The 27,502-nt window shown below is 43.5% G+C and overlaps 1 protein-coding gene across 7 annotated transcripts in view; it reads left to right on the forward strand.

Annotated features, from left to right (window-relative positions):
* The first annotated feature begins 21,998 nt into the window (after positions 1–21,998).
* LOC137381282 (zinc finger protein 229-like) overlaps positions 21,999–27,502 on the forward strand; it is a 41,196-nt gene continuing 35,692 nt past the window's right edge. Inside the window, exons 1-2 of one of the 7 annotated variants that reach the window (XM_068053616.1) lie at positions 21,999–22,304; positions 23,906–24,028. The gene's annotated coding sequence lies outside the window, so the exon portion shown is untranslated. The other 6 variants (XM_068053623.1, XM_068053617.1, XM_068053622.1 and 3 more) reach the window with 6 other exon arrangements.

Raw genomic sequence — 27,502 nt, forward strand, 5'->3', positions numbered from 1 at the left:
ATGAAGTAACACCAAGCAGCAACAGTATACAGTGATAGTGTGGCCTTTCATTCCTTATCATCACTCACACAGGGATGGCCAGCATCTCTCACAGGAATCCATTTGTTCCAAACCACAAGGAGTTACACAATCAAGTCATGAATGAACAAATGTCCTTGCAATTACCAGTGCCTGTAAGTTTATACGATCTCACACTCTCAGCCTTTACTTTTAACTATTTCATTGCAGTTTCTCAAGCTTTAAATCATTTCATCAGAGCTCAGCAAAGTGACTACTTCTAACTTGGCTATATTTCCCATCTAGCATAGTGCCATGCCTTTCTGCTCACTTCCACATTCCCCCCTTTTATCATTCTATGATAACCTTCTCTCTCCTGATCAACTTATATATGATGATATATTTTCACTAGGATTATATGGATCTATTTACTCAAATAACATTTAAACAGTATAATATAAAAGCAAATATAAAAAACTCAGCAACTGCTGAATCTGAAGGGTAGGCTGAGCCACCCTCTAACAAGGGGGCGTGTATTAGCCTGGTCGGTATGTTTTTCATTCTAGCCTTTCCCTAGGATTGTCATGTCTGGGTGATAAGAAGAGTGCTGTTGAAGTACAATGTCTCTCTCTCTCGCTGTACCAGCTGCAAGGCCAAGTTGCCTCTGCAGCCCTGAAGTTATGAAGTCATTTCTGATAAGCTGTCCCTCCCTACAGCACTGAAGCTAGCTTGTTAGAAATACATGACTGATTAATTGTTTCATCTTAAATGTTCCCATGTAATTCTGTTCTTAAAAATTCTAAAATCTAAATTCTGTTCTTACAGTCCCCCCTTCGATTCTTCAAAACATTTTTAAAAGTCAATCCCTTGATCCCACCTAGGTGCCTTTAATGGTCTCTATTTGTCTAGAAACAGCCTTCAACACCCAGAGGGGTCGCACTCAATACGTTGCCTGCTTGTGCCATAAGAGGGGCCTGCGGGAACTCTGTAAAGGCATAAGTTTTGCAGGGGCTTCAACTACTTTCTTACAACATAAAAGGTGATACACTTGTACAATTACAATTTCATTTGCAAAGCAAAAGCATAAGCAGTGTAATATTGAAGAAAGCACAATTTAAACATCACTATTACATAATCAATCAATTGTGCGAACATAATACAGTCGCAATTTCATTCTTAGAGTATACTGATCTTTCACTAATTAATTTTCACAATATATGAATAGGTTATACATTTACCCTTGTGCGGCATAACTAATTGCCTATCCATTTATAGAGTAAGTTCGAATACAGATTGCTTTTTCGGGTAGCTGTCCAACCTGTGTTCATACATCCTCTTACAGCGCCTAATTAATTTCTAAAGTTGCCAATTTAAGTAGGTCACATATAACACCATGATACCCAAAACCACTATCAGGACATGGGAGATAATTCTAAACCAGGGGTGTATCTGCACGTCTGACCCCCAGTTCCATAAGTCCTCCTGCCATCCTGCCAGGTAGAATCATTTATCTTGTCAATCTCATCTTGTTGCATCTTCGACTGTTGTTCCAAATTGTATTACACTACAGCAATGACTTCTAGCTGCTGTCTCTCTTTACCCAAGCGTGTGGGCAATGGCTGAATAGTCAAATCCTCCTGAATACTTTCTGTCACAGTTATTGTTTCTGTCTTTTGCTTATGTATCTGTACCAACTCCATCTTCCCTACTCGGGTTGGTATTTGTGGGTTGAACCAAAATGTACTGTTGCTCACCGGACAAGTCCGTTTATGTCCATACTGGTACTCCTTCGCTGTGGTGGTTAAGCAATATCTCCCCTTTCCCATATAGGCCACATGGGTTAGCTCTGACAATGCTTTCCTAGTCTCCATGGTGTAATTTACAGTGGCATTAAACCCACATTTTGATTCTGCCATTTTATCTATAGGATGAGGACATATGACCACCTGGTTTTTCAGACTACACTCAGACAATGGACAATGTTGCTCCAATTACCTCTTTTCCAATTTCCATAACATAGGGTAAAATATCATTGTATTTTATGTAATCTTTCCCCTTATCACTCCTGTATTTTCTACTTTGTATAATTGCATCCCTAACTTATCTCTCAGAATTACAGGTATTCCCAACACTACTCCAATACTCATAGATCCTGTATTTACACATTCCTGATCTTTCCATACTTTAAATTTTCTGATTTGGCACCTGGTAATTTTATCATTTGTGTGACTAGTTAAGTATTCCAACTGGGTGTCATTGATCCAAACTGGCACCTGTCTTGCATCAATTTGCCTCGAATTTTCTCGAATTTGTTCTAACATTCACAAACTGTATGTACTACAAACACTCTCATTATTTGAAATGTCACTGTTCACTAATATTATATGTTACTGGTTACTAAAATAATATTTCTAGATAGACAAATTGTCTCCCTTGCCTTTGCTCTGGTTTTCATCCTCCTTCGCTGCACATAGCGCCTGTATGAATGGCAAGCTAGTATGCCCCATATTATGGCCAGTATTAACTGTATTTTACTATGGAGGCACCGGTATTGAATCTGGTAAGAGGAAGAACAAAGACCCGGTAATGGATGCACAATGGATTAATGAAAGGAGTATTAATATGGACTATATGAACTATGGGGCATTGCACAACATGTTGGATGGGAAGTGTGTACGGTGTTCCACAGATGACCGTGCTAACTGCGTGACCAGACAGAAAGGGGAAGGGGTAACTGAGAGCTGTGTCTTTGGAATTATTTGTGCCCCTCCCATTGGGCAACAGATCATAAGGAAAGTTGAAAGGAACATGGATGTGTGTGGGTACATCGAGCCCAGGGGAAGTGTTGTACGATAATGTTAAACATGCGATTGTGCCTGTCCTGGTCAATATCTCAAATGCCGGGATATTGTACGGAACAGGCAAGAAATATGTATAGTGTATTAAGTAAGATTGTAATTCAGCAGGCTGCCGATGCCATGGGTGCAACTAGATTTAGAGGCCAGGATCAGCTTTACAGAACAAAGAGGGGGATAGTTAATGACGTTGCTACCAGATTCAATACCGGTGCCTCCATTGTAAACTCATTAGATATACTTGAAAAGATGGAACACCTTAAAGGAGTAATGAAGGGACTCTTAAAGAGAGCAGAGAAAAATCAGGAAGATCAGACCAATCTGGGAGAAGAGGGCACGGAGATACAATTAGACGGAATTACGATATTAGAGGCACATGCCAGAACCGTCAACCACCTCATAGATAGAGAAAAGGAAGATGCCGCAAAGCTAAGGCAGGGACAACTCAGTCACGCTTATGGCTTGTGGATGGTGGGACAGACACAACACAACCTCGATCAGATCCAAAGGGGGGAGGTGCCCGATTGGATAGATACCCCACATCTGGCTCGGCTAGCCGGGAGAAAAGGGACACTGGACAATTGTACTCCGAAAGGACCCACCAGAGTATACCCAGTGATCCCAGATTGTGAAATGGGCAAAGCTTACCAGTTGGAAAATATTGGGGTCCTACGGGGTAATACCTCCCTCCGCTACTATTTAACTGAAACCTCTGCCATCCCTCATGGGATGCAAGCAGAGGGGAGACATTATCGAACCGACGGTTGTGTCATAGAGATCATACCTGCCCCAAAGCATTTTGCAAGAACAGGCTACGGAGGTAAAGGGAAATACTGCGTTTCCACCACAGGAAGTTCCTACCGCTACAATAATCTACAATGCCCTATCCCATTTTCTAATTTTTGCTTTACGCCCTTACGGCCAGTCAATATAGGACAAGCCCGAATTATCCAGGTTCGGCGTAGAGGTACCAAGATCATTAACGTCACTGATCATCTCCATGACCACCTACAGGATTACAAGGAACCAGAACCAGTCCACATCCCACACCTGGCCGAAGTGCTAAGGGAATTAAGGCTCAGGGTGAGCCAATCCGTAAAACTCTACTACCAACTGCAGACAAAAATCAACAAGCTAGAGAAAGATACGGACACAGAATTGCAGGACCGGAGTTGGTAGGAGAAGATTTGGGATTGGGGGATGAATGTGAATATCCACCCCTAGATTCGGATAGTTTCTCATGTGCTAGTCGGAGTACAGTTGATACTGGCCTGCCAATCATACAGGCGATATGTGCAGCGAAGGAGGGTGAAAACTAGAGCAAAAGCAAGACAGACAATTTGTCTATCCAGGGGAATAAGTCACATTAATTGGATCACATTAATGTTAAAAAAAAACAACAATAATAAATAGTGTCGGTTGGGAAAACTAGGGTTAGTCTCCTACCGAAAGGGGGGATTGTTGTAGGGTATTCCCAAGCGCAGAGGCACCTGCAGTAAGTATCATACTGTTTAAATATTATTTGAATAACCAGTAACATATAATATTAGTGAACAGTGACATTTCAAATAATGAGAGTGTTTGTAGTACATACAGTTTGTGAATGTTAGAACAAATTCGAGAAAATTCGAGGCAAATTGATGCAAGACAGGTGCCAGTTTGGATCAATGACGCCCAGTTGGAATACTTAACTGATATTTTACCCTATGTTATGGAAATTGGAAAAGAGGTAATTGGAACAATATTGTCCATTGTCTGAGTGTAGTCTGGAAAACCAGGTGGTCATACGTCCTCATCCTAAATATAAAACGGCAGAATCAAAATGTGGGTTTAATGCCACTGTAAATTACACCATGGAGACTAGGAAAGCATTGTCAGAGCTAACCCATGTGGCCTATATGGGAAAGGGGAGATATTGCTTAACCACCACAGCGAAGGAGTACCAGTATGGACATAAACGGACTTGTCCGGTGAGCAACAGTACATTTTGGTTCAATCCACAAATACCAACCCGAGTAGGGAAGATGGAGTTGGTACAGATACATAAGCAAAAGACAGAAACAATAACTGTGACAGAAAGTATTAAGGAGGATTTGACTATTCAGCCATTGCCCACAGGCTTGGGTAAAGAGAGACAGCAGCTAGACGTCATTGCTGTAGTGTAATACAATTTGGAACAACAGTCGAAGAGGCAACAAGATGAGATTGATGAGATAAATGATTCTACTTGGCAGGAGGACTTATGGAACTGGGGGTCAGACGTGCAGATACACCCCTGGTTTAGAATTATCTCCCATGTCCTGATAGTGGTTTTGGGTATCATGGTGTTATATGTGACCTACTTAAATTGGCAACTTTAGAAATTAATTAGGCGCTGTAAGAGGATGTATGAACACAGGTTGGACAGCTACCCGAAAAAGCAATCTGTATTCGAACTTACTCTATAAATGGATAGGCAATTAGTTATGCCACACAAGGGTAAATGTATAACCAATTCATATATTGTTAAAATGAATTAGTTGAAAGATCAGTATACTCTAAGAATGAAATTGCGACTGTATTATGTTCGCACAATTGATTGATTATGTAATAGTGATGTTTAAATTGTGCTTTCTTCAATATTACACTGCTTATGCTTTTGCTTTGCAAATGAAATTGTAATTGTACAAGTGTATCACCTTTTATGTTGTAAGAAAGTAGTTGAAGCCCCTGCAAAACTTATGCCTTTACAGAGTTCCCGCAGGCCCCTCTTATGGCACAAGCAGGCAACGTATTGAGTGCGACCCCTCTGGGTGTTGAAGGCTGTTTCTAGACAAATAGAGACCATTAAAGGCACCTAGGTGGGATCAAGGGATTGACTTTTAAAAATGTTTTGAAGAATCGAAGGGGGGACTGTAAGAACAGAATTTAGATTTTAGAATTTTTAAGAACAGAATTACATGGGAACATTTAAGATGAAACAATTAATCAGTCATGTATTTCTAACAAGCTAGCTTCAGTGCTGTAGGGAGGGACAGCTTATCAGAAATGACTTCATAACTTCAGGGCTGCAGAGGCAACTTGGCCTTGCAGCTGGTACAGCGAGAGAGAGAGACATTGTACTTCAACAGCACTCTTCTTATCACCCAGACATGACAATCCTAGGGAAAGGCTAGAATGAAAAACATACCGACCAGGCTAATACACGCCCCCTTGTTAGAGGGTGGCTCAGCCTACCCTTCAGATTCAGCAGTTGCTGAGTTTTTTATATTTGCTTTTATATTATACTGTTTAAATGTTATTTGAGTAAATAGATCCATATAATCCTAGTGAATATATATAATCATATATACGTTGATCAGTAGAGAGAAGGTTATCATAGAATGATAAAAGGGGGGAATGTGGAAGTGAGCAGAAAGGCATGGCACTATGCTAGATGGGAAATATAGCCAAGTTAGGAGTAGTCACTTTGCTGAGCTCTGATGAAATGATTTAAAGCTTGAGAAACTGCAATGAAATAGTTAAAAGTAAAGGCTGAGAGTGTGAGATCGTATAAACTTACAGGCACTGGTAATTGCAAGGACATTTATTCATTCATGACTTGATTGTGTGACTCCTTGTGGTTTGGAACAAATGGATTCCTGAGAGAGATGCTGGCCATCCCTGTGTGAGTGATGATAAGGAATGAAAGGCCACACTATCACTGTATACTGTTGCTGCTTGGTGTTACTTCATGATGTGACTTGATAGAGATTACAGGATCCCAGGACTTATGACAATTGTGGGAAGCAAAAGCAGTATCTGTGGGAATCAAAATCAGTATCTTGTTTCTAACTCCTCTTCCTTTGCTAATTGTCTTAATGTCTGTTTTCTTTTAATCTTGCTGATACAAAACGATATTTTATTAGTAACAAGTATGTATTGAGAATGGAGTGTATTGTATCCTCAGTAACAGATGTACTGCATGTCACCACGTGGGTGAAGTCGAATTGTACCGCACTGATTGGTTAAACAAGGAGGTGTAGCATGAATCTTAATGTATAAACAGTAGTACCTGTATCACAAACTTCACTTACTCTGGGGGGGGACCCGACAGACTCTGGTGGAGTCAGTGCCGCTGTTCTCAGAGTAAGTCCGCTGGCGACTGCGCAAATAAAGTAATTGATTTTACCTACACATCCGACTCGGTATATTTACTGAACCAGACTGAAGGCAAAAAGAACTCAGATTTACAGTAGCAACGTCATTAACTATCCCACTCTTTGTTCTATAAAGCTGATCCTGGCCTCTAAATCTGGTGGCACCCATGGCATCAGCAGCCTGCTGCATTACAATCTTACTTAATACACTATTATATTTCTTGCCTGTTCCGTACAATATCCCGGCATTTGAGATATTGGCCAGGGCAGGCACAATCTCATGTTTAACATCATCATACAACGCTTCCCCTGGGCTCGATGTACCCACACACATCCATGTTCCTTTCAACTTTCCTTATCATCTGTTGCCCAATGGGAGGGGCACAAATAATTCCAAAGACACAGCTCTCAGTTACCCCTTCCCCTTTCTGTCTGGTCACGCAGTTAGCACGGTCATCTGTGGAACACCGTACACACTTCCCATCCAACATGTTGTGCAATGCCCCATAGTTCATATAGTCCATATTAATACTCCTTTCATTAATCCGTTGTGCATCCATTACCGGGTCTTTGTTCTTCCTCTCCGAATATTAGCATCAGGCCCCACAGCCACTGCAGTCCGGTTCTTTCCCATTCGCCACTAGTGGTTATATCTGTAATTTAAACACACTGCCCTGGTGGTCACCAGGTGTTAGTACTTGTCCATGTTGTGAGTATCCTCCGATGAGGGATACATGTCTACCTGTGGGGACCAAACATGTCCTGGGGAATCCAGGAGTTAATTTATATTCTTATCATCTCTACTCTTTTGAAATTATCTATATGGTCCCGTTGTACTCAGGTTTCGTTCCCCACAATCCTTGCCCAGTTAGTAACCCATCTAATAATAGTCCAAATGCCTATTAATACTACCATTATTCCCTTGATTATACTTTTTTAGTTGGTACCATGTATTTCTATCGGCCCTTCCCTTTACCATTACTTTGTCTCCCACAACAGGCACCTTTGTCTGTTCCTCTATCATGTTTCTATAGAACCCCCTGCCTCACCTTATGCAATTGTCTGCACAGCTCCTTCACAAATCTTTAACTCTTTCTCTTGCGGGTCCTATTTCCTCACTACCTGCTACGTCATACCTTGGCAGTCTCATCACCCTTCCTGTCACCGTATTCATCAAGTCTTTCCTACTTTAGCTACACCACTCTGTCCTTTTTGTTCCTTTTTCAAAATATCCTTTACTAGCTGACTAAGGGTTCTCACATTCTGGTCCACATTTTCCAAATCTATAGTATTGACAATTGAAGTTCCCTTATTAAGGACTGCGTTATTCACTAAACTATGTTTATGTCTCTTTCCCTTTATTATTCCCTCATTACCAAATTCCTGTCTCAGCAATTGTTACAGTAATACCTTGTACAACTCTCGGTTCTTAGGGCACCAGCCAGGTAGCTGGATATCTGAGATATTCAATATTACCGGTACCAACTCAAGTTTTATGTTATCATATACAATTTTATTAGTTTTTATTATCGCAAGTCCATTCTGTAGTCAAGGCTGGGCAAGGGAGACCAGTCACTTGTGGCTGTTGGGTCGTAACCTTACTCGTTAGTAATTAAAATGTGGGGGTAATCGGGGTGATTGGAGCTTGTTGTCCGTTTGATAAATTTTGAATGCTGGTTTGATTGTTGGCTCCTTCCCTTGTACACCCCCCCAATGATTTTGACACAAAAGGTCCCTTGAGGGCCTTTGCTGTCAAAAGCTGACACACCTGGTAGATTAAATTGTCTACTAAAATAAAAGCAAAATACTGCAGATGTTGAAAATTGTGATATTTGATGTCTGCAATTAAGGTCTTAAATTCTCAACGCTGCTGGATCTTTTGCCGTGGCATCAATTCTCACATGGCCTGTCGTCACCTGCTTAAAAACAACCCACAAAGAATCCACTGTCGCTCTGCCCCTGAGCCCAATGGGTTAATTTGTCCAATTCTATCTGTCAATTTAGAAATTTAAAATTTAACAATGTCCAATATGTATAAATTTTACTCTCAGCAATGCAAAATTGTGTGGTGGATTAAATGGAAAAACAGCAGCTGCAGCGGGTTTTTTTTCCAAGGGGCGGAGCAAAATCGTCTCAGCTGCGTCACGTTACAAAACCTTTTCCTTCTCTGATCGGAAAAAACCACACTCCATTTTAATCTATTTTTTTTCAATCCTTTTGGTATCCTTAGGGTTGCTCGTCTTTGAAGTTGAAAATGCCACAAATGCTTCCGCTGCTTTCAAAATAACAAATCACATCTGCACACTTACACTGGTATTCCATTGTCATGCCACATATTCTGAACTCTCAGGTGATCTTATCAAAAGATCAAATATCAGCGGTGATGAAAAAGTGGGGGGGCTGGTGGTGTCTATCTGAGATCTTTGCTTACCTCCCCCTGCAGGGTCCTGATGTCTCTGGTTATGGCCAGACTTTCAAATGTAGCTCTCTTAAAAACTCATATCTCCAAGAGAAAACTATCAATTGCTAGTCTTATCTACACTTTCCTGACATTCACTGGAAAATTCGAGGCTTCTTGGAAATTAGCTGTTTATTTCAATATTTGTTTATCCCCAGAATTCCTTTATTAGCGCTTGCATCAGCCAGATCTGATTGCCAATTCCCATTAATTATAATTCTATTTCATTTTGAGCCCTGGAGAACCTTTACAATTAATATTCATAATTCCTTAAAACAGAAATCAAACATTTCCATTTGATTCCAGACATTAGTGTATATTGTTTATGTTTTGTTTTACCTTCGATGACATTTTAATTCCTTAAATAACTTGCCAAATTAAACTGGATTTTTGACATCTCAGATTATTCCAAATTCAAATAACAATAAATTTCCCTTTGAATGCTTTAAATAACCACTCATATCAATTTAATTTTGTTTATCGATTCCAATTTCTTATGCCCAGACTTGGTTGTACTTTTTGTACGTTAAAGACAGAAGTGCTTGCAACTATCTCTCCTTCTCAAGCACTTTGTCTCATTGATAAGGATGGTTGCAGCAGGGTTAATTTCTTGCTTGTCTCCAAGGGGGCGGAGCAAAGCATTCTCCGCTGCGTCGCTTTACGTAACCCTTTTTTTAATGGAAAAGAACTAAACTCCTTTTTAAATGTTTTTTTTTATCCTTAGGATTTTCAAACAACAAAATCTTCAGTAACATTATCAACTTCAAAGGAAACCATCTCCATCAGGAAAGACAGCATTTTAGATTAAACTCCAATTGTTTCCAAACTTATTTTTTTGGCATCTTTTATAAGAGGTTTCTAATCCAAGGATGATTATTTTTTTTAACAAAGATGATTCCAAATTCCAATTCACTGCAATAATATTTAAAATCAAAACTGCCAATGTTATATGAGTGAGTCCTCTGTCCGGAACTGAAGACTCCTCCAAAACATGACATAATAAACTTGAAAGTTCATTGTGGCAACAAATGAAATTTCCAGTTCTTCAACTTAAACAGGTCAATTAACCTTAATAGTATTAATTCAATTCAGACTTATTAACTTATACTACTTATTAACTACACACAGAACAGAATAGCATGTGCTTATTTTAAAAGATAGGTAAATTATGGCATTTTCTTGTTCTTTCTTCAGGCGCCTTTTCAAATGACTGTAATAAAACCAAAAACTAAAGTAAAAGTTATTTAACATTCTTAACACAAAATAGTCAACACCTGCTTCTTAAACAAACTTTAAACAGACAGAATCTTTCCTATATCTCCTTTGTTTATCCTTCTCTCCCTTAGACCAATATCCAATTCCTAACATTTGCTACTTAAAACAGTCAGTAAAACATGTCTTTAATTTAAACTCCAAAAAAAACTAGAACAGATTTTAAACTGGAACTCCAATTAAAGCAGGAGTTGTAAACTTCAAATTGGATTTCTGCCAAACATCTTCAGACCTTCAAGGCTGAAGCTTATCTCTTAGAAAATTGTTCATTGCCTTTTCACAGTTGCAAAACCAGCTTTTAAAATCAAAATAAAATTTTAACTTAAAATATAATTCAATTTTATATCCCATTCCTGGGTGCACAACACTAAATCGAAATGAACACACTCAACAATCACTTTTCACACTCATTCAATTCCAAACAACTTTGAAAATTGATTTCTGTAATGGGTTACGAATTCAAAATACCAAATCTCTTTCAAAATTCCCTTTCCCGATGTCAAGGAACACACACAGGTTCAACTAATTCACAACCAAAACATGACTCAAGGTTCCCACAAAATATACACTTGTAAAAATAGAAAAAGTAACAGACTCATTCTCTCATCATTAAGGCCAGACAACAAAGAGTTAACGACAGTCAGTTTTACAGAACACAAGTTGTACAGAGCAAAGACACAGTAACTTGTTTTTACTCTAAAACATACCTATCTTTAAAACACATATTTACCGTGGCGCTTCTGCGTCTTTCTCAAGGGGGCAAACGGACGTGGGTCGCCTTTCTCCAGAGGACATGATTTACTTGTCCCCGGGGGCAACCCTTCCTCCTTACAAGCCGTCAAGCCCATTCTTCCTCTACTTTCTCAAACCCTAGTTCTTTTCTATGAATCAAGCAGCATTAAAACGAAAGAAAACAAACGACACAAGAAAACGAATAGACACAGTAACACAAACAAAGGACGAACCACACACAAGGAGACGAACATGGGACAGAGAATTTTTAGAGTCTTTTGGTTTCCCCCTTCACTAATCGGTATTCCTAATTTGAGGGCGTTTTCGTGCCAACTTGATAGGAGGATTCTATTTTTTTTTCTCCTGACAATATTGTATCCATAATCCAATTAATTCTTTGGCCCTATTGCCTTTATTTTGTTTCCAGATTTTTTCTTGGGTTTTTTTTAGTCACTTCCAAATCTTTTGTCCCCCCTAAGGGCCATTGGTCTATTAATTTCTTATTTAAGGCTGCCGATAATTGTCTGAAGTCTTTCCCTTTATCCGGATATTTATCACACAGTACTTATAATGGGCAGGATCACTTGTATTATCTAAACAGTTTCCCATATTCACAACTATTATTACAAACTATTATTACTTACAAATTATCTAAACAGTTACTCACAATAAAAAATAAAACCTTAATCTCAGTCGTTCTAAAACAACCTCGCATAACCTTCAGTCGCGACCTACTTTAACCTTCAGTCGTAGTCAATACGACCTACTTTAATTCTACCTCAGTCCCCATCAGCCGTCCTCTAAAGAAACAGACTAAACCTGAGTGTCAGCCGTTCTAAAACGACACTGACTTCAATCACCCTTCAGTCGTAGTCAATACAACCTACTTTAATTCTACCTCAGTCCCCATCAGCCGTCCTCTAAAGAAACAGACTGAACCTGAGTGTCAGCCGTTCTAAAACGACACTGACTTTAATCACCCTTCAGTCGTAGTCAATACAATCTACTTTAATTCTACCTCAGTCCCCCATCAGCCGTCCTCTAAAGAAACAGACTGAACCTGAGCGTCAGCCGTTCTAAAACGACACTGACTTTAATCAACCTTCAGCCGTAGCTTAATACGACCTACTTTAACCTTAACCTCAGTCGTACCTACTTCGACTGACCCTTATCTTTTCTAATCCGCCAGACAGATCATTGATCTCGTCCAGACGATCTTACCTGACCATAAGCGAGTGATCAAACTTTTATCGGACTACGAGACAGGGGAAAACCGGCGTGGTCATTGTTCAACTACTCACGTCGGGGGCCCATTTCCTCTCTCTCCTTCCAACACTAGTCTGATTCTGATTTCGCTGATGATCGGCGGTCGTCTGTTGAGATCCCACTTCTGACACCAAAATGTAAATCTGAGTTCTTTTTGCCTTCAGTCTGGTTCAGTAAATATACCGAGTCGGATGTGTAGGTAAAATCAATTACTTTATTTGCGCAGTCGCCAGCGGACTTACTCTGAGAACAGCGGCACTGACTCCACCAGAGTCTGTCGGGTCCCCCCCCAGAGTAAGTAAAGTTTGTGATACAGGTACTACTGTTTATACATTAAGATTCATGCTGCACCTCCTTGTTTAACCAATCAGTGCGGTACAATTCGACTTCACCCACGTGGTGACATGCAGTACATCTGTTACTGAGGTTACAATACACTCCATTCTCAATACATACTTGTTACTAATAAAATATTGTTTTGTATCAGCAAGATTAAAAGAAAACAGACATTAAGACAATTAGCAAAGGAAGAGGAGTTAGACTGCTTTTGCTTCCCACAATTGTCATAAGTCCTGGCATCCTTCAATCTCTATCAAGTCACATCATGAAGTAACACCAAGCAGCAACAGTATACAGTGATAGTGTGGCCTTTCATTCCTTATCATCACTCACACAGGGATGGCCAGCATGTCTCACAGGAATCCATTTGTTCCAAACCACAAGGAGTTACACAATCAAGTCATGAATGAACAAATGTCCTTGCAATTACCAGTGCCTGTAAGTTTATACGATCTCACACTCTCAGCCTTTACTTTTAACTATTTCATTGCAGTTTCTCAAGCTTTAAATCATTTCATCAGAGCTCAGCAAAGTGACTACTCCTAACTTGGCTATATTTCCCATCTAGCATAGTGCCATGCCTTTCTGCTCACTTCCACAGTGGTGGTGAGCTGCAGTCCATGTGAGGTAGGTACACCCACAGTGCTGATAGGAAGGCAGTTCCAAGATTTTGACCCAGCGACAGTGAAGGAACGGCGATATAGTTCCAGGTCAGGATGGTGTGTGATTTGGAGGGGAACTTGCAGGTGGTGGTGTTCGTATGCATTTGCTGCCCTCGTCCTTCTAGTTGGTAGAGGTTGTGGGTCTGGAAGGTGCTGTTTAAGGAGTTGATCAAGTAAGATGTACTAGAAAGACCTCTCCAGCAATATGTATACACTAGTGTAATCCTCAAATTAAGAATTCACAATACAGTTTACCAGTCCTATCTGAGTGGTTGGTGTGTTTGTGTTTGAAGGATAGAAAGAAACACAACAGCGGGTCAGTTAGATAAGGTGGTCAAGAAGGCATATGGGATACTTGTCTTTATTAGCCGAGGCATAGAATATTATTGCAGGGAGGTTATGCTGGATCCATATAAAACACTGATAGGCCACAGCTGGAGTACTGCATGCAGTTCTGGTCACCACACTATCGGAAAGATGTGATTGCATTAGAGAGGGTACGGAGGAGATTCATGAGGATGTCACCTGGTCTGGAGAATTTTAGTTATGAGGAACGATTGGATAGGTGAGGGTTGTTTTCTTTGGAACAGAGGAGGCTAAGTGGGAGACCTAATTGAAGTGTATAAAACTATGAGGGGTCTAGAGTGGAAAGGAAGGCCCTGTTCCTCTTCGTTGAGGAGTCTATAACCAGACGGCAAAGATTTAGAGTAAGAGGTTTAAAGGGGGTTTGAGGGAAATGTTTTCACTCAGAGGGTGGTGGGGATCTGGAACTCACCGCCTGGGAAGGTGGTAGAGGCAGAAACTCTCATAACATTTAAAAAGTACTTGGATATGCACTTGAAGTGTCCTAATCTACAAGTCCACGGACCAAGAGCTGGAAAGTGGGATGAGGCTGGATGGCTCCTTGTCAACTGGCTCGGACACAATGGGTGAATGGCCTCCTTCCATGCTGTAATTTTCTATGATTTGGTGAAGATTCGAGTTCAGCAGTCATTTTCCACACAGAAATCTGGTTCAAATTAATGAAACCAAATGGTGTTCTCACTCATTTGCTGAAGTGCCATTTTCCTTCGAAATATTGAAAGAATCTTTATTAAAAAACATTTTTCTTGCTTTTTCAGTGTTTATTGCTCACTCATTTTTACTTCTAACAAATCCACAATATCTAATTGATGCCAATAAATTTTAATGTTTCCAATTAGAAAAAGGAGCTTAGCATCAATTGTGTTCATACAGCAAATGTTATTCTGTTCAGTTTGCAAGTCAGGGATCTCCCCAAGCAGCCGACTAAAGAAAAGCAGAATCAAATTCAGTGAGAGCAGAGTTTGAACCTACACAGGAAACACCCACTGGATTTCAAATCCAACACTTTAACCACTGGGCCCTCACAGCTCAGTAAATACTTTCCTCTTTAATTAAATCATCAGTACAAAGCATTAGAGAATTTCTTTCTTTCTTTTCTTTTGGGCCTCCTTATCTCGAGAGACAATGGATACGCGCCTGGAGGTGGTCAGTAGTTTGTGAAGCAGCGCCTGGAGTGGCTATAAAGGCCAATTCTGGAGTGACAGGCTCTTCCACAGGTGCTGCAGAGAAATTTGTTTGTTGGGGCTGTTGCACAGTTGGCTCTCCCCTTGCGCCTCTGTCTTTTTTCCTGCCAACTACTAAGTCTCTTCGACTCGCCACAATTTAGCCCTGTCTTTATGGCTGCCCGCCAGCTCTGGCGAATGCTGGCAACTGACTCCCACGACTTGTGATCAATGTCACACGATTTCATGTCGCGTTTGCAGACGTCTTTATAACGGAGACATGGACGGCCGGTGGGTCTGATACCAGTGGCGAGCTCGCTGTACAATGTGTCTTTGGGGATCCTGCCATCTTCCATGCGGCTCACATGGCCAAGCCATCTCAAGCGCCGCTGACTCAGTTGTGTGTATAAGCTGGGGATGTTGGCCGCTTCAAGGACTTCTGTGTTGGAGATATAGTCCTGCCACCTGATGCCAAGTATTCTCCGAAGGCAGCGAAGATGGAATGAATTGAGACGTCGCTCTTGGCTGGCATACGTTGTCCAGGCCTCGCTGCCGTAGAGCAAGGTACTGAGGACACAGGCCTGATACACTCGGACTTTTGTGTTCCGTGTCAGTGCGCCATTTTCCCACACTCTCTTGGCCAGTCTGGACATAGCAGTGGAAGCCTTACCCATGCGCTTGTTGATTTCTGCATCTAGAGACAGGTTACTGGTGATAGTTGAGCCTAGGTAGGTGAACTCTTGAACCACTTCCAGAGCGTGGTCGCCAATATTGATGGATGGAGCATTTCTGACATCCTGCCCCATGATGTTCGTTTTCTTGAGGCTGATGGTTAGGCCAAATTCATTGCAGGCAGACGCAAACCTGTCGATGAGACTCTGCAGGCATTCTTCAGTGTGAGATGTTAAAGCAGCATCGTCAGCAAAGAGGAGTTCTCTGATGAGGACTTTCCGTACTTTGGACTTCGCTCTTAGACGGGCAAGGTTGAACAACCTGCCCCCTGATCTTGTGTGGAGGAAAATTCCTTCTTCAGAGGATTTGAACGCATGTGAAAGCAGCAGGGAGAAGAAAATCCCAAAAAGTGTGGGTGCGAGAACACAGCCCTGTTTCACACCACTCAGGATAGGAAAGGGCTCTGATGAGGAGCCACCATGTTGAATTGTGCCTTTCATATTGTCATGGAATGAGGTGATGATACTTAGTAGCTTTGGTGGACATCCGATCTTTTCTAGTAGTCTGAAGAGACCACGTCTGCTGACGAGGTCAAAGGCTTTGGTGAGATCAATGAAAGCAATGTAGAGGGGCATCTGTTGTTCACGGCATTTCTCCTGTATCTGACGAAGGGAGAACAGCATGTCAATAGTCGATCTCTCTGCACGAAAGCCACACTGTGCCTCAGGGTAGACGCGCTCGGCCAGCTTCTGGAGCCTGTTCAGAGCGACTCGAGCAAAGACTTTCCCCACTATGCTGAGCAGGGAGATTCCACGGTAGTTGTTGCAGTCACCGCGGTCACCTTTGTTTTTATAGAGGGTGATGATGTTGGCATCGCGCATGTCCTGGGGTACTGCTCCCTCGTCCCAGCACAGGCATAGCAGTTCATGTAGTGCTGAGAGTATAGCAGGCTTGGCACTCTTGATTATTTCAGGGGTAATGCTGTCCTTCCCAGGGGCTTTTCCGCTGGCTAGGGAATCAATGGCATCACTGAGTTCCGATTTGGTTGGCTGTATGTCCAGCTCATCCATGACTGGTAGAGGCTGGGCTGCATTGAGGGCAGTCTCAGTGACAGCATTCTCCCTGGAGTACAGTTCTAGGTAGTGCTCAACCCAGCGGTCCATCTGTTTGCGTTGGTCAGTGATTTTGTCCCCCGATTTAGATTTGAGGGGGGTGATCTTCTTGATGGTTGGCCCAAGAGCTCTCTTCATGCCATCATACATTCCTCTGATGTTTCCGGTGTCTGAGGCCAGCTGAATATGACTGCATAGGTGTTGCCAGTAGTCGTTTGCGCAACGCCTAGCTGTTCTTTGTGCAGTACTTCTGGCTGCTTTAAGTGCTGCGGATGTTAAATCGCTGGGGGCTTTCTTGTAGTTCAAAAGTGCAATGCGCTTAGCGGCTATGACAGGTTCCAGCTCTTCATTATGAGATTGAAACCAGTCTGCATTTCTCTTCGCACTTTTGCCATTGGTGGTCAAAGCTGACTCATAGATGGCGTCTCTGATGTGGGCCCACTTGGTCTCAGCATCCCCTGTGGGAGTGTTTTGAAGGGCTGTTACAAGTGAATTTAGAAATTTTTGTAACAGCTGTGGGTGAGAAATTCTGCTCGTGTTGATGCGCGGGTGGCCCTTCTGCTTGGAATGATGCAACTTCTTTGGTCTGAGTCTAACCTTGCTGCACACCAGGGAGTGGTCGGTGTCGCAGTCCGCACTGTGGAAGCTGCGTGTGATTTGAACACTGTTTAAGGCGGCTCGCCTTGTGACAATGAGGTCTAGCTGGTGCCAACGACGTGATCTTGGGTGCCTCCATGAAACCTGGTGACAGGGTTTAGTGTGAAAGAACGAGTTGGTGATGCAGAGGTTATGATAGGTACACAACTCAAGCAGTCTCTGCCCGTTCTCATTCATCCTTCCAACGCCATAGCGCCCAAGGCAGGAGGGCCATGAGTCATGGTCGGCCCCAACCCTGGCATTAAAGTCCCCCAGCAGGAATAGGTGTTCGGTGTTGGGGATGCTGCTAATGATGTTATGGAGTTGTTCATAGAACTGGTCTTTAGCTTCAGGTGCGGAACAGAGTGTTGGAGCATAGATGCTGAGTAGGTGTACTGGACCAGAGGTGGTGAGCAGTCGGATGGACAGTATGCGTTCCGAGCCATTTGAGGGAGGCTCTATCATGCTGAGCAAGGAGTTTCTGATGGCGAAGCCCACTCCATGCTGTCTTGGTTCTTCAGGATCCCTGCCCTGCCAGAAGAAGGTGTAGTCTTGCTCTGCTAGAGAGCCACTCGCGGGGAGGCGAGTCTCCTGAAGTGCTGCAATGTCCACATTGAGTCTACTGAGCTCGTTGTTAATGATGCCGGTCTTCCGAGAATCATTGATTTGTGTAAGGTCTTCCGACAGGCCAGGACACATAGTTCTGACGTTCCAGCTTGCAAAGCGAAGGGCTGGTACCTTCTTTCCTTTTTTCATGTTGTTTGGTGCGGTGTATCAGTCCACCTTTCGGGCAATGACCCTGAGCTCCAAGCACCCATTGAAGCAGGCAGACTGTGGCGGGACAGAACCTTATTGACCGGGGGCTGCCCGGTTTGAGGCGGGCGGTAGCTGTCCAGTGAGGTGCAATGACCTCTCCCACCGACAAAGGCAACCCGTGGCGCCCAGTTTCTACGCCAATTTATCTGGACTTATAACCCGTAACTGCTGCCTTCCGTGTTGTTTCAGTCGCTGTGAGGCAACTATGGAGTGACCTCTCCATGGCGCATGCCTGGGCAAATTTATGGAGGTTGAGAGTTGCCCAGTCGTCAAAACCCCCCTCTCGGCCTTTCTGGTGGGGTCCAAAGGAGTGCAGGACACGACGTTTGGCACCAGTATGGCTGCAGGAACTGCCGGAAACATGCCAAAGGTGACACATGACCGCCTACGGGGTTCCGCTCCGGATTTTCTGTTAGGGTTTACTCCCTTAGCCTTGGTCTCTCCCGAGACGCCCACAAGGCAGTGGGGTTGTTGGGGCCCCTACACAGGTGTAGGATGGTGCCGGTGGGAGGAGGGGATGCAAGGGGGAGGGGTAGAGGGAGGGGGTGGGGGGGGGGTGCAGGGGAAGGGGGTGCGGGGTGAAGATGGTGCGAGGGGGGGGGCGGGCTGGGACGGGGTTGTGAGGGGGTGAGCTGAGAGGGTGGAGCAGGGAAGGGGACGGGGGTGGGGGGGGGGTGGAAGGGGGGTAAAGTGGGGGGGAGAGAATTAGAGAATTACCCTGAACATATTTTGGGGATTCATTGTCTTTGAGCCCTGAGTTGTGTTGTATCTCCCAGTTGATGTCTACATGAACATGATGGAATCAGTGAATTTTACAGCACAGAAGGAGGCCTGTCCACCCACCCACCCTGGGCCGCTCTTTGAAAGAACAAAGAACAGTACAGCACAGGAACAGGCCATTCAGCCTTCCAAGCCTGCGCCGATCTTGATGCCTGCCTAAAATAAAACCTCCTGCACTTCTGGGGTCCGTATCCCTCTATTCCCATCCTATTCATGTACTTGTCAAGATGCCTCTTAAACGTCTCTATGGTACCTGCTTCCACCACCTCCCCCGGCAACAAGTTCCAGGCACTCACCACCCTCTGTGTAAAAAGCTTGCCTCACACATCCCCTCTAAACTTTGCCCCTCTCACCTTAAACCTATGTCCCCCAGTAACTGACTCTTCCACCCTGGGAAAAAGCTTCTGACTATCCACTCTGTCCATGCCGCTTATAACTTTGTAAATCTCTATCATGTCGCCCTTCCACCTCCGTCGTTCCAGTGAAACCAATCCGAGTTTATCCAACCTCTCCTCATAGCTAATGCCCTCCAGAACAGGCAACATCCTGGTAAACCTCTTCTGTACCCTCTCCAAAGCCTCCACATCCTTCTGGTAGTGTGGCGACCAGAATTGCACGCAATATTCTAAGTGTGGCCTAACTAAAGTTCTGTACAGCTGCAGCATGACTTGCCTATTTTTATACTCTATGCCCCGACCGATGAAGGCAAGCATGCCGTATGCCTTCTTGACTACCTTATCCACCTGCGTTGCAACTTTCAGTGACCTGTGGACCTGTACGCCCAGATCTCTCTGCCCATCAATACTCCTAAGGGTTCTGCCATTTACTGTATACTTCCCGCCTGCATTAGACCTTCCAAAATGCATTACCTCACATTTGTCCGAATTAAACTCCATCTGCCATTTCTCCGCCGAAGTTTCCGATCTATATCTATATCCTGCTGTATCTTCTGACAATCCTCATCATTATCCGCAACTCCACCAACCTTTGTGTCGTCCGCAAACTTACTAATCAGGCCAGCTACATTTTCCTCCAAATCATTTATATATACTACAAACAGCAAAGGTCCCAGCACTGATCCCTGCGGAACACCACTAGTCACATCCCTCCATTCAGAAAAGCACCCTTCCACTGCTACCCTCCGTCTTCTATGACCGAGCCAGTTCTGTATCCATCTTGCCAGCTCCCCTCGGATCCCGTGTGACTTCACCTTTTGGACCAGTCTGCCATGAGGGACCTTGTCAAAGGCTTTACTGAAGTCCACATAGATAACATCCACTGCCCTTCCTTATCTTTGTCACTTCCTCAAAAAACTCAATCAAATTTGTGAGACACGACCTCCCCTTCACAAAACCATGCTGCCTCTCGCTAATAAGTCCATTTGTTTCCAAATGGGAGTAAATCCTGTGCCAAAGAATCCTCTCTAATAATTTCCCTACCACTGACGTAAGGCTCACCGGCCTATAATTTCCTGGATTATCCTTGCTACCCTTCTTAAACAAAGGAACAACATTGGCTATTCTCCAGTCCTCTGGGACCTCACCTGTAGCCAATGAGGATGCAAAGATTTCTGTCAAGGCCCCAGCAATTGCTTCCTTTGCCTCCCTCAGTATTCTGGGGTAGATCCCATCAGGCCCTGGGGACTTATCTACCTTAATGCTTTGCAAGACACCCAACACCTCCTTTTTGATAATGAGATGACTGAGACTATCTATACTCCCTTCCCTAGGCTCATCATCCACCAAGTCCTTCTCCTTGGTGAATACTGATGCAAAGTACTCATTTAGTACCTCGCCCATTTCCTCTGGCTCCACACATAGATTCCCTTCTCTGTCCTTGAGTGGGCCAACCCTTTCCCTGGTCACCCTCTTGCTCTTTATATACATATAAAAAGCCTTGGGATTTTCCTTAATCCTGTTTGCCAATAACTTCTCATTGGGGCGGCACAGTGGCGCAGTGGTTTGCACCGCAGCCTCACAGCTCCAGCGACCCGGGTTCAATTCTGGGTACTGCCTGTGTGGAGTTTGCAAGTTCTCCCTGTGTCTGCGTGGGTTTCCTCCGGGTGCTCCGGTTTCCTCCCACAGCCAAAAGACTTGCAGGTTTATAGGTAAATTGGCCATTATAAATTGCCCCTAATATAGGTAGGTGGTAGGGGAATATAGGGACAGGTGCGGATGTGGTAGGAATATGGAATTAGTGTAGGATTAGTATAAATGGGTGGTTAATGGTCGGCACAGACTCGGTGGGCTGAATGGCCTGTTTCAGTGCTGTGTCTCCAAATCAAATCAAACCCCTTTTCGCCCTTCTGACTCCTTGCTTAAGTTCCTTCCTACTGTCTTTATATTCCTCAAGGGATTCGTCTGTTCCTAGCCTTCCAGTCCTTACGAATGCTTCCTTTTTCTTTTTGACGAGGCTCACAATATCCCGCATTATCCAAGGTTCCCGAAACTTGCCAAATTTATCCTTCTTCCTCAGTTTAATCCCACAATCCAGCTTTTCCCCATCACCCTGGAAATTAGTCCTCTTCAAGGCCTTGACCTTGGCCTTCTGAAAGTTCCTATGGAGTCTGTTTGCACCATCCATTCAGACAATCCGTTCCAGATCTTAACAATCAGTCTGGATAAATTTCCCCTCAAGATCCTGCAGCTTCTTTTGGAACCATTTTCAATTCAGGCCGCATTTGCTCAATGTCACCTCTAGGTGGCGGATTTCCGGCACAAGCGCAAATGCCGCCTCAGCGACTGAAACGTCACCATCTGTGACATCACAAGCAGTTGCCAGTAATAAAGATGGCGCTGCTCAATTTGACAAAAATGTTAAATTGAAAACATACCCCAGAGGCTGTGATCGCCGCCGCATTCGGGTTCCCGCTCAATCACCGCTCCTGTTGCTCGCCGTTCATATTGGGACATTCAATGGCGGGGCTTTTACGGAACATTCAGCGCCGTTGATAAAGTTCACCACAGGAGACCGGTGCGCAGACGCAGTGCTGAGCTGCTGTTTGGAGTCGCGGATCTTGAGTCATGGTGGTGGAGAGATGTTTGTGAGTCGCATCTGCAGTCGGTAAGCGGCGCGGGAGCGATGGCGGTTGATGGAGAGGTTTCAGAAAAATCCGGTCTAGGCCCCCACACCCTCAATAAGAAGCTCCCGGTCCTGCGATTGCACCGAGTGGGGCGGCAGTTGTGAGGTTTCATCCGGTGACAGGCCCCAGTTAATGGCTGCCTGATTTTTAGCTCTTTTGAGGGAACTAAAAGGCCAAAACTTTAAAGGAAATTTATCTCAGTTATAAAGAGGCCTGGGGGAGGGAGGAAACATTTGGGACACAGCACAGGGCAGGAGGTCCCCCCTCCCTGGTTCCACAAAGATTCCCCTTGGACTGGGCCACACCTGGTGCAGGAAGCTGCTAGGCTGAGCTGTGGACGAGGAGGAGTGGAGGGTTTGACTGACAGGCCTGGGGAGGGGGATATCAGAGCAGGTACTCACACTGCTCCCCCTTTTCCTCCTGGAATGGTTTACTGGAGTCGTGTTGGTGACTGTTTCTAAACTATGTCTCCCTATACCAGTAATGTGGGTGGATTGTAGGTTGCTGTGAGTGTTGGACTAGATTGCCTCTCCTCATTCTTCCTCCTTCTGCCATTCTGAATTCCAGGCTGCAGGCTCTGGCGTCTCGATGTGCCTGAAACATTAACTCTGTTTCTCTCTTCACCGATGCTGATTGACCTGCTGAGTATTTCAAGCATTTCCTCCTTGTATTTGTAGCATCTGCAGTATTTTGCTTTTGCGGCACACTGGCGCAGTGGTTAGCACCGCAGCCTCACGGCTCCAGCGGTTCAATTCTGAGTACTGCCTGTGTGGAGTTTGCAAGTTCTCCCTGTGTCTGCGTGAGTTTTCTCCGGGTGCTCCGGTTTCCTCCCACGTGCCAAAGACTTGCAGGTTGATAGGTAAATTGGCTATTATAAATTGCCCCTAGTATAGGTAGGTGGTAGGGAAATATAGGGACAGATGGGGATGTGGTAGGAATACGGGATTCGTGTAGGATTAGTGTAAATGGGTGGTTGATGGTCGGCACAGACTCGGTTGGCTGAAGGGCCTGTTTCAGTGCTGTATCTCTAAACTAAACTAAACTATTGCAGGCGTTGCTCACAGAACTGGACCAATTAATTATTAGGTGGTTGTTGGATGCAGAAGTCGATCCCTGACCTGTGTAGATCTTTTTTGTTGCATCCGTAACTTTTAAAGGGAGTGGCACCAGTAATATGCAGTAACAAAAACTATAAAGGAAACTTAAATAAGTCAAACTAAAATATCATTCCAAGTAGTGATGATATACTGCACTCCCTCCGGTGCCCACCAATCACAGAAGGCCTCAAGCGTACCAGTGCACATTGGATGCTCCCTCTCCAGGGTCACCCGGGTGCAGACGTAGCTGAGGAAGAGAGGCAGTTAGTCTGGCTGGCTGACCCCTTCCACTGCCTGGACCTGTTGATGGCCACTTTGGCCAGGATCAGGAGCTGTGCCATGAGGAAGTCCCTCGACTTATTGCCATCTTTCTAATGGGCAATGCAGGGCACATGCTTGGACATCCTGGGCCAGGAAGCTGGAGTACAAAATTTGTTAATTTCTATCCCGGACTGACAAAGGTTTTTTTTAAACTCCGTTTACAGGTGCTTAGAAGAGCAGAATTTGCAGACAGGAAGCTCAAACCAAGCATCACATCAAGATTTGCCAGAGTCAATCGATTCAACAGGTCCTGAATATTATCGGCGTTTGAACGTGGAAGGAAAAAGGTTTGTCTGTTCTGTCTGTGGGATCAGTGTAACTAGAAAAGCACAGAGAAACACAAAGCCCTGGTTAGACCACACCTGGAATATTGTGTTCATTTCTGGATACCCGCCTTAGGAAAGATATATTGGCCTTGGAGGGAGGGAGGGAGTGCAGTGCAGATCTACCTGAATAACACCTGGACTCCAAGGGTTAAATTACAAGGGGAGATTACACAAATGGCATAGAAGGAGGCCATTTGGCTCCTTGAGTCCATGCCAGCTCTGCACAGCAATCCTATTCCCCATTCTCTCTCCTTAGCCCTGCAGGTTTATTTCCCTCAAGTGCTTCTCTATTTTCTTTTGAAATCATTGATCTTCTCCGTCTCCACTACCCTCATAGGTAGCGAGTTCCAGGACATTGCCTCATTCTGCATAAAAAAGTTCTGTCTCTTATTCCCTGTATCTCTGACCCAAAACCTTAAATCTGTGCTCCTAATCCTTGCATCATCAGCTAATGGGAACATCTTTTCTTTGTCTACCTTCTCTAAATCGGTCATAATCGTGTACCCTTCTATCAGATCTGAACTCAACCTCCTTTCCTCCAAGGAGAATAACACCAGTTTCTCCACCCAAACCTTGGAACTAAATTCCTTCATCCTTGGAATCATTCTGGGAAATCTCTGCACCCTCTCGAGGACTGTCATATTCACCCTAAAGTGTGGTGACCAGAATTGGATGCAGTACTTTAGCTGTGGCCTAACCAGAGCTTTATGAAGACTTTTGCGCTCAATACCTCTATTTAGGAAGTCCAAGATGCCATGCACTTTCCTAACTACTCACTCGATATGTCCTGCCACCTTCATGGATCTATGCACATGAACCCCCAGGTTCCTCTGTCCCTGCACATTCTAGAGCTGAGCCATTGAATATATATTTCCTCTCCTATCTCTTCTGCCAAAATGCATCATCTTTCAAAAGGCATTTGATACAATGCCACACAACAGACTTGTGAACAAACTTGTAGCTTATGGAATAAAAGGGACGGTCGCAACATGGATATGAAAATGGCTGAGTGACAGGAAACAAAGAGTAGTGGTTAATTGATGTTTTTCAGGCTGGAGGAAGGTTTGTAGTGGAGTTCCCCAGGGATCAGTGTTGGGACCCTTGCTTTTCCTGACATATATTAATGACCTAGACCTTGGTGTACAAGGCACAATTTCAAAGGTTGCGGATGATACGAAACTTCGAAGCATTGTGAACTTGAGGAGGAGAGTGTAGAACTTCAAAAGAACATAGACAAGTTGGTGGAATGGGCAGATGAAGTTCAGTGCAGAGAAATGTGAGGTGATTTTGACCTCACACTTTCCTACATCTGCCAAGTTTTTGCCCACTCACTCAACCTATCTATATCTCCTTGCAGATTCCTTATGGCCTTATCACAACATGCCCTCTCACCTATTTTTGTATCATCAGCAAATTTATATTACACTCTGCCCCCTGCTCCATGTCATTAATATAGATAGTAAATAATTGAGGTCCTTGGACTGATCCTTGTGCCACTCCACTAGTTATGTCTTTCCAACCTGAAAAAGACCCATTAATCCTGACTCTGTCTTCTGTGAGTTAACCAATCCTCAATCCATGCTAATACATTACCCCCAATACCGTGAGCTCCTATCTTGTGCAATAATCTTTTATGTGGCACCTTATCGAATGCCTTCTGGAAATCTAAATACACTACATCTACCAGTTCCCCTTTATCAACTCTGCTTGTTATATCCTCAAAGAACTCGAGCAAATTTGTCAAACATCATTTCCTTTTCACAAAACCATGTTGACTCTGATTGCATGAAGCTTTTCTAAATGTCCTGCTATTTCTTCCTTAATAATGGACTCTAGCATTTTCCCAATGACCGATGTTAGGCTGACTGGCCTATAGTTTCCTGCTTTTTGTCTCCCTCCCTTCTTGAACAGGGGCGTCACAGTAGCGGTTTTCCAATCCACTGGGACCCTCCCGGAATCCAGTGAGTTCTGGAAAATTTCGACCAATGTCTCCACTATCTCTGCAGTCACTTCCTTTAAAACCCTTGGATGCAGGCCATCAGGTCCTGGCAACTTGTCTGCCTTTAGTCCCATTAGTTTGTCAAATACTTTGTCCCTCGTGATAGAGACTGTTACAAGATCTTTCCTCCCATTAGCTCCTTGCTTATCTGATATCTGTGAGATGTTTATAGTGTCCTCCACCATGAAGACTGATGCAAAATATTGGTTTAAATTATCTGCCATTTCCCTGTTCCCCATTATTAATTCTCCAGTGGCATCCTCCAAGGGTCCCACTCTCACTTTAGCTACTCTCTTTTTATATACCCGTAGAAGCCAGTTTGTTTTTATATTTCTTGCCAATTTAATTTCATCAATTTTATTTGCTTTTTAGTCATCCGCTGCTGGTTCCTAAAAAAAAAAAAAAAAAAAAAATTTCCAATCCTCTGCCCAACCACTATTTTTCGCCGCTTTGTATGCCTTAGTGTTCGATTGGATACTTTCCCTGACCACCTTTGTTAACTACAGGTGGTTCATCCTTCTTATCGAGAAAGTTGAGCTATCCCCCGGACTAGATGAGCCACATCCCAGAGTATTGAACAAGGTAGTTATAGCGATAGTGGACACATTAGTGGTTATCTTTCAAAATTCTGTGGATACTGGAAGGGTTCCTGCAGACTGAAAAGTAGCAAATGTAATGCCGTTATTTAAGAAGGGAAGAAGAGAAAAAACGGAGAACTACAGACCTGTTAGTTTGACTTCAGTAGTAGGGAAAATGCTGGAATCTATTATAAAGGATGAGATAACTGGACACTTGGAAAATAATTATATAATTTGGCAGAGTCAGCATGAATTTATTAAAAGGAAATCATATTTGACAAACCTGTTGGGGTTTTTTGAGGATGTTACTTGTAGCATAGATAAAGGAGAACCAGTGGATGTGGTGTATTTGGATTTTCAGAAGGCTTTTGATAAGGTTAGTAAACAAAATTAGAGCACTTGGGATTGGGAGTAATATACTGATATGGATTAAGAATTAGTTCACGGACAGAAAGCAGAGAGTAGGAATCTCAGGATGGCAGGCTGTTACTGGTGGGATAGCACAAGGTACAGTGCTTGGGCCACAGCTGTTCACAATCTATATAAATGATTTGAATGTGGGGACCAATGGTAATTTTTCCAAATTTGCTGATGACGCAAAACTAGGTGGGAATGTAAGTTGTGAGGAGGATGTAAGGAGGCTTTATGGGGAATTGGACAGGCTAAGTGAAAGGGAAAGAACATGGCAGATGGAATACAAGTGTGAAATGATCCACTTGGCAGAAAAATAGAAAGGCAGAGTATTTCTTAAATGGGAGAGTTTGGGAAGAGTTGTTATCCTTGTCCTTGAACAGGATGTCCTTGTTCATGAGTCACTAAAGTTAGTATGCAACTATGCAAGCAATTAAGAAGGCAAAT

The sequence above is a fragment of the Heterodontus francisci genome, chromosome 22, assembly GCF_036365525.1.
Source record: "Heterodontus francisci isolate sHetFra1 chromosome 22, sHetFra1.hap1, whole genome shotgun sequence".
NCBI classification, from domain to species: Eukaryota; Metazoa; Chordata; class Chondrichthyes; order Heterodontiformes; family Heterodontidae; genus Heterodontus; species Heterodontus francisci.